An 8,233-nucleotide genomic window follows, 5' to 3' on the forward strand; every position below is an offset into this window, starting at 1 on the left:
TACATTAATACTTAGCACAAAAATTAAAAAAAAAAAAAGTTTTAAATGATGTATGTTATGTTATACTTCCACTACTAAAGCTGTTTATTAATCAACATATGATACTTCAAAATAGCTTGTGATTCTAAAGTTTGAAGTATGATATAAAGGTGTCAATTCAGATCACATGTCGAGTTATTCGAGTTGGCATTTCTGACATGAGTCATGCTAAATTATTTTGTCCATATAGGCATGTATGTATATCAAGTACTAGATCAGGTTAGATAGACTTGTTTAGAGTAAGATCAGTTTTTACACTTATAACTACAAGGGTACAAAATTTATTTATGATAAAAATGTGTGATATCACATAGACATATAAATTGGCATGTAATTCAGTAATTGAGTGAACATCATCAATAGAATACTGAAAATGAGTCTATGCTTCTTATCAAGAAAACAAAAAAGAAAAAGTCCAAGCTATCCATACCTCCATTAGCTCCATATAGGAGAAGATAAAAGTTTGGACCATTTATAAGCATTAAAAAAGAATTAAAAAAAATAAATAAAATTAATGCAATAACAATTGAAATTTGGTGGAGCACTAAAAATTCAATAACAATTGACTCGTAAGCTCCTAGCACTAATAGATAATGAAGCTGCAATTTTGGACTGAGAACCATATGGGAAATTGTATTCACATTATGCACAACAGCATTATAGCACAAGTGCCGAATGATGAAAGAAAAAAAAAAGTAATGATTGTGATGTAACCTTAACGCATGTGTAAATAGGGAAAGGAATAGAGTTGTGGATTGGTTAACTAACACTTGAGTCTGTCAAATTTCCAAGATGAACATCATTCAAGTACGGAATGCCTCCTCTATCGGATGCATTCTCTATGATGAATTGATGACTTGGCATGTTCTGATTTGTTGAACTTTAACTAAATTAAACTGAGCTGAAGTGAATTGAATTGTGTATGAGAGAAGGAAATTAGGAACTGAACTGAATTGAAATTAAGCTGAAATGAACAGGTGGTGTGCCATATTGCCATGTTTTACTTCTGTTTAATTTTATTGTTAAAAATATTCTTACTATGAATACATGTATAAAATCTTTATCTATCGATATCTATATATATACTTTAGTATTTAAAAACACAAACAACAAATCTATACTAAGTCACATGTCACCATAATCACTCATATATTTATATTCTCTTTTTGATATAAAACAAAATATATAGATAATGTTCAAATCTTTAATCTTTATGCATTCCAAAACTTACAAAATTTAAGTAAGAAAGTTAAGTATTTCATTTTCAATATAATAACTTAAAGTTAAATTAATTAGTGCACATTACATTAACAATAAAAATATAAAATAGTCTATTCATCTCCTAAAAAAAATAACTCAAACCAATATGTCATATTGTCATTTCGTACCTCACAATATCTATGTATATATACTTAACTAAATTCCACAACAAAACCGACGCTTTTTAAGAAAAATAACATAAGAACAACCCGTGTATCGAACGGGTCAATAGACTAATTACCTTTAAAATTTGGACCATTTTAGCAAGTCTTTCTGATGAAATAATTCCCAATCGTATAAAGTGGGCTAGTTAAAAGTTGATAAATAGTATTTCCTCTTCTTAATTGTATAACTTAATTATATGAGCATAATATATATATTTCAATGTTTATGATTAAGGCATATATAAATACAAATTAAAGTAGAACTCTTGAGTCTTAACCTCTCGTTGTTTATGGTAGTAAGATATTTTAGTAGTTTTTGACATCAACAATAATAATATATAAATTGATTGTTGATCAATTCATACTTTGACTGCAACATAAAAAATAAAAATAAAAGTATTATAAAAAATAAAAAAGGTCCTTGAGCCTTTGAGGGCGTGCATAAAAATAGAAGATTCCGACAGACAAAATACGAGGCATGAATTACACCATTATTATGACGTGTGAATTGCTCTAACTAAAATTTGGATCATCTTATATGGAGTAGAGTAGTTGTTTTTCACTAAGAACAAAATGAAAAATAAAGTTTACACATGAAATAGTATATCCATATTTAAGTAGTTAAAAATTGATCTAATCTAAACAAATAAAATGGACAATGGACCCAAGGAGATTCGCTTTGATCCTAAATCTAGGAATTTAATTTCTACTTTTGGTCGTGAGCTTGTCCAATTAAAATCAGATTAAACACTATATTTCCTACGTTACTTGTATTTTTATATATTATTATTTTTAGATAAAATGAAATACCCTACTGAGCCGGCACTTTTTATAGAAAAAGTCAGCCCAGCTATACAGGTTGATGCTTGAGAGTAGAGAGGAGGAGGTAAGGGAATCCCCCTACTCCCAAGCATATGTAGTTGATGGCGTTTGACCTCAAAATAATAAAGTGAGTTCCCCACTAACTTCACATAGTAATTTTATATGATTATTAGTAGTTTGCATTAAAGTTTCCTTGCCCTCTTTAATAAGGAACTAACTCTGGAGTAAAAAGAATTAAAGTTACACATACGTGAAAGCCAGTAAGCCACAATAGCTTATCAAATTCCTACATAGCAGTCTTGTATTTGAAAGATAAAAAATGTCTCCCCCCTCCCCCTCGATCCTGCAGGTAATTCGGTCGTCCCTATCAGCATTAATCTTCCGGGAGCTCGCCGCCGCCGTCATTGCACCCCAAATTCTTTAAATCCGCTCTATCTTCTCTCCTTCCGTCCTCCGCCGCCTTTGTTTTTTCCCCTGTCTCATTCCGCTCCCTTGTCGCCTCCGCTCCCCCTCCTGACTTTGTTGCGGATAGCCAAGTTTTCTTGCTGCTTGATGTTGATCGGTGTGCCTCTCTCTGCTCTTCTTGGAAATTTTCTTTAATTGGGAAAGTCATTGGTAAATCGTTCTCTTTCTCTTTCTTGAAAGAGCTCCAGAAGAAAGCCTTTATTCATTGTTCGAGATGGGAGATTCATCTTCTGGGAAAAGGTTTTTTTTTTATTCTGAAGTTTTCATGTCAGGAAGATCTCCAAGATACTCTGATCTTGAGCGTGGTCCTTGGAAAATTAGGGGTTTCCCTCTGTTTCTGAAATTGTGGGAACCTAGTTTTAGACCCTCTCACGTGATAGTTGACTCTGATGTGCTATGGGTTACATTGCCGGAGCTACCAATTGAGTTCTATGAAAAAGAAATTTTGATGGGCATTGGCAATGCTTTAGGGAAACTGGTTGAAATTGATGTGAAGATGTTAGATAGGGATAGAGTTCGGTTCGCAAGACTTCTCATTCAAATTAACCTCTCCAAACCTTCTCCATCGGCAATTTGGATTGGTAATTTCTTGCAGCCATTCAAATGCAAGATGCTTCAAAATTCTGCAAAGGATGCAGAGGTTAAGTGGTGTAAAAGTAATAAAAAAAAATTTCTACAAGTTGAATGACTTAACCCCTGCTTGTGTGTTTTGGGATAAAAATGTGTTTGGAAATCTTTTTAAGAAAAAGGCTCGCCTCATAGCGAGATTAGAGGGTATTAAAAAAAATCCTAAGGATCAAATGGTTTTTCAAGTTATCTTTTTTACTTGGAGAGGAATCTGCAAGATGAACTCTTGGAGATTCTTCAACAAGAAGAGTTGTTTTGGATGATGAAGTCTAGAGATAATTGGATTGTGGAAGGGGATAAGAATACTTTTTATTTTCATAAATCAGTCCTTATCAAGATAAATAGATATAGAATTATTTCTTTGTTTGCGGAGGTTGGTGCCTAAATCTCTGAGCCTATCCTTCTTTGAAGCCATATAAAAAACTATTTCTCTGATTTGTTCTCTTCCTCTTTTGTCAGTCCCCCTGAGGTGGATGCTTCCCCCTCCCTTTTCCTGAGCATTCTTCCCTAATATCCATTGTCCATATCCCTGATCTTCATCAGATTTGGGGGGTTATTTGTAAAATGGGATCCTTCAAGGCCCCGGGGCCAGATGGGTATCATCCTTTTTTCTACAAAAAGTTTTGGGACACCATTAGCTTAGATCTTACTTCCTTTATTAGAAATTTTTTTGAAGAGAAAGTTATCCCTGCTGACATCAATGGAACCCTGATAGACATTATCCCTAAAGTGTCTGACCCTTACTCAATCACTTAGTTTAGACCTACCAGTCAATGTAACACTTTGTACAAGATTGTGACTAAGATCATTGCCAATAGACTTCATGGTTTCCTTCCCTATAGAATTTCCCCCAACCAAAATAGCTTCCTCCCTAGGAGGGGAACTGAGACAAATGTAATTGTGGTGAATGAAATTTTGCATTCCATGAAAAGAAAGGGAAGGGAAGAAGGGTTGGTTCATCCTTAAACTTGACTTGGAGAAAGCTTATGATAAGATTGAGTGGATTTTCTTGAGAAATGCCTTAGTCTTCTTTGGTTTAGATCCCTTTTCAATTGAGCTTATCATGTCTTAGCTTGTGTTTCTTCTGTCACTACTTCTATTCTTATGAATGGTATTCCTACCGAGGATTTTAATCCCTCTAGGGGTATTCGTCAAGGTGACCCCCTCTCTCCCTATGTGTTCATCATTTGTATGGAAATTCTTTCTCAGTTAATTTTTGGTGAGGTGGAGAGAAAGACTTGGTCTCCTTTTTGTGTAGGGAGGAAGCAAGTTCCCATTTCCCACCTCCTTTTTGCAGATGATATCCTTCTCTTTGGGGAGACCTCTCTTGAAAATATTCTCTCTCTAAAAGACACCCTTGATACCTTTTGTGCTTTCTCTGGTCAATCTATTAGTGTTCAAAAGAGTAGAGTCTTGATTTCTAGGAATACTTCTCAAAATGATAGGAATCTCTTTTGTGATGCTATGGGGTTTAGAGAGACTGATGATCTTAGTCCCTATCTAGATTTCCCAATTTCGAGCGGTAGACCTTCCAAGAATAAAGTTAAGTTCATTTCTGAAAAAATCCTTAAAAAACTTGATCTTTGGAAATCTTCAATGCTCTCCAAGGCTGGTAGGTTATGTCTAGTATCTGCCACTCTTTATACTCTTCCCAATTACTATATGCAATGTATGCTCCTTCCCATGTCTGTGTTGAATCATCTTAATAGCCCCTTGGAAAAGTTTTTATGGGGGAAGGGTGATAATTCAAAAGGTCTTCATCTGGTAGGTTGGGATAACATTGCTAGACCTAGAGAGAATGGGGGGTTGGGTATTAGGCACTTTAAAGCCTTAAATAAAGCCCATTTGCTGAAGCTTTGGTGGAGGATGTTGAACCAAGAAGGTAATCTAGTTGTTCAGATTCTTAAGGATAAGTACTCCAAGCCAAATAACCTTTTTCGAGCTTTCTCGTCTTTTGGTTCTCATTTGTGAAAAAACATGGGGAAGGTTTGGGATGTCTTTAAGGCTTGTATTCAATGGGGTGTGGGTAATTGGGTTGATATTTTTTCCTGGTCTAACAATTGGGTGGGGGCAGGTGCTCTTAGAAACCTTATCCATGGTCCCCTTCAAAGAGAGGAAGAAGATATTATGCTCGAGGACTGCATCTCTAATGGTGTTTGGGATTTCTCCAAGTTGTCTTTTGTTTTCCCCGAAGAGATTATCAATTCTTGTAGAAGTGTCCCTATCCCTGACTATAACCATGATTGTCAAGACTTTATTTTTTCAACTCTAACTTCTAAAGGAAAGTTCGATTTTAAAAAATCTTTGAATATTTTTAAAAAAGATAATGGAGTGTGCAGGAATTTAGATTGGATTTGGGATGTTAAGACAACCCCTAAAATCAGATTTTTCATTTGGCTTTGTTTTTTAAACAGATTACCTCATAAGGTAACCCTCTGTAAAAGATTAATCGCACCATCTGATGCTTGTGCTCACTGCCACAATGTGCCTGAGAATTCAATCCATATTCTCAAAGATTGTAACCAAGGTAAAAGAATATGGGAATTGCTTCAAATGCCACCCTCCTTCTTCTCCCTCCCTTTTCATGGTTGGCTTTTCTCCAACCTAACCCGTATACCTCGGACTACTGATGATATTGTCTTTCCTTGGCAAAATTCTTTCTCTTTCATTCTTTGGAAACTCTGGCTCAATCGAAATGATTGTATCTTTAACCAATCAAATCAATCTCGAGATCAAGCCCTTAGAGAGGCCCAAGCTTTAGCTTGAGAATTTCACACCTCTTTAAGGATATCCTTGGGTATTTCCACCTCTCCTTCTTCTGTCTCTTGTTGGCTACCTCCCTTGCAACCCAACTTTAAGCTTAATTATGATGTCTCCTTCACATCTGAAGGCGAATGGCTGGTATAGTAGGTGTGTTTCGTGATTTTTCAGGTTCGTGGGTGCTGGGTTTTTAGAAAAAGTGTCAAATCAAATCTGCCATGATGGGAGAGATGTTAGCAATCTCAGTTGGGCTAAAAATTTCAATTGAGAAAGGGTGGCACAGGCTAGAAATCTCATCAGATTCGAAACAAGTGGTGGAACAGATTCTTGGAGCAATGGTAGCAAAGGATCCTAATTTGTACATTCTCAAATCTTGCAAGGACCGACTTGAGAGGCTTCGTTCAGCAAAGCTATATCATGAAGGCAGGAGTTCTAACAAAGTGGCTAACCATCTAACAAAATTCTGTAGAAAGTCCCCGGATAGGGGCATTTTGATTGTAATCTTAGTTGACCCTCCAAACTATGCTCATGATGTATTATTGGAGGATAAACCTCCCTAACTTTTGTACTCTCTTGACTTTATTTTAATCTAATTTCTTGCTCCTGGCTTTGCATCAAAAAAAAAAATCCTACATGGCACATTACCTTCACCCACCTTCACACTATGGTCAAAGAAAATGTCTTTTTACTAACTATTTGTTTCCAACCCAACAAACATCAACCAAAAGGTTAAACTGATGGGTCTATTTCACTTGAAAGTAAAGGGTGAATGAGATTCAAACCCATGACCATTGTGTCATGTTGGCTCTTGATACCACGTTAGAGAACCAACTAACCAAAAGTTTAAGCTGAATATTGAGACGTAGGAATATGTTTTATACTTTGTCGGTTCACTACAAAAAAAACCAGTGAATTGCGACCGCCAGCACCGGTCGCAATTTTTTAGGAAAACGGTCGCTATTCACAATTGCGACCGTCACCGGTCGCAACTGCGCGGTCGTAATTTTAATGGTCGCAAAAAAAAAATTGCGGCCACTTGACGGTCGCAGATCAAATTGCGACCGTTTTTCGTATTTTCAACGATCGTTTTTTAAACTGGCGTAATTTGTTATTTACGACAGGCAAAGCGGTCGCAATTGCTGAATATTACGACCGGCTAAGACGATCGCAAAACTCGGGGATCTGCGACAGGCATTGACGGTCGCAATTTTCTGTAAATTACGATCGCCTGTGACGGTCACAAATTCCTGTGATCTGCGACAGGCCCTAACGGTCGCAAAAACATGGGATCTGCGACATGCTCTGACGGTCGCAATTTTCAGTAAATTACGACCGCCTAAGACGGTCGCAAATTCCTGTGATCTGTGACAGGCCCTGACGGTCACAAAAACATGGGATCTGCGACAGGTTAGATAAATGGTCGCAATTCCTCATAGAATTGCAACAGGGCAATTTATTATTATAATGCAATTTCAAATAATTACAATTTGCATTATCGATGCCATCCTAACCTGAACCTATAACCTGTTATCATGTGATTTAATTTCAAAATTAATATAAAATAAAACTAAAATGCATAATTCATATAGATAATAATATTAATAATTAAAAAGTCCAACTTCGAACAATACATACAATAATAATGTTCAAGTTAATAGTAATAGTAATTAGTTAGTAATAGTTTTATAAGCTTAACTTTAAAACTAAGTTAGGTCTATATGAATAAGTAATGGCCTATGTTCCTTCAAAAAATAGATAAGGCCAACATGTAACAATATAATACCAATTTCAGGCCTATATTCCCCAAAAAATAACGAAATGGCCTATATCCCCCCCCCCCAAAAAAAAAAAAAAAACCTAAGGCCTATATGGCATAATTATATAAAGAAATTGATATTAGTCGTGAAGTTATAGAAACAAAGTAAGAAAACGTGTTGATGTCAAATGCGTATCATACTCACTTTCAACCTAAACCACTCGAGGAATTCAGCTTCATGTTTAATCCACACATCTTCTTTGCGAATAGTGGGTTGCATTTGAACAATGTGGTCCTCAAACCCCTTTCCATATAACCAGAGAAAGTGTATTAATGAAGG

This window comes from Chenopodium quinoa, unplaced genomic scaffold (genome assembly GCF_001683475.1).
Source record: "Chenopodium quinoa cultivar QQ74 unplaced genomic scaffold, ASM168347v1, whole genome shotgun sequence".
Classification (NCBI taxonomy): Eukaryota; Viridiplantae; Streptophyta; class Magnoliopsida; order Caryophyllales; family Amaranthaceae; genus Chenopodium; species Chenopodium quinoa.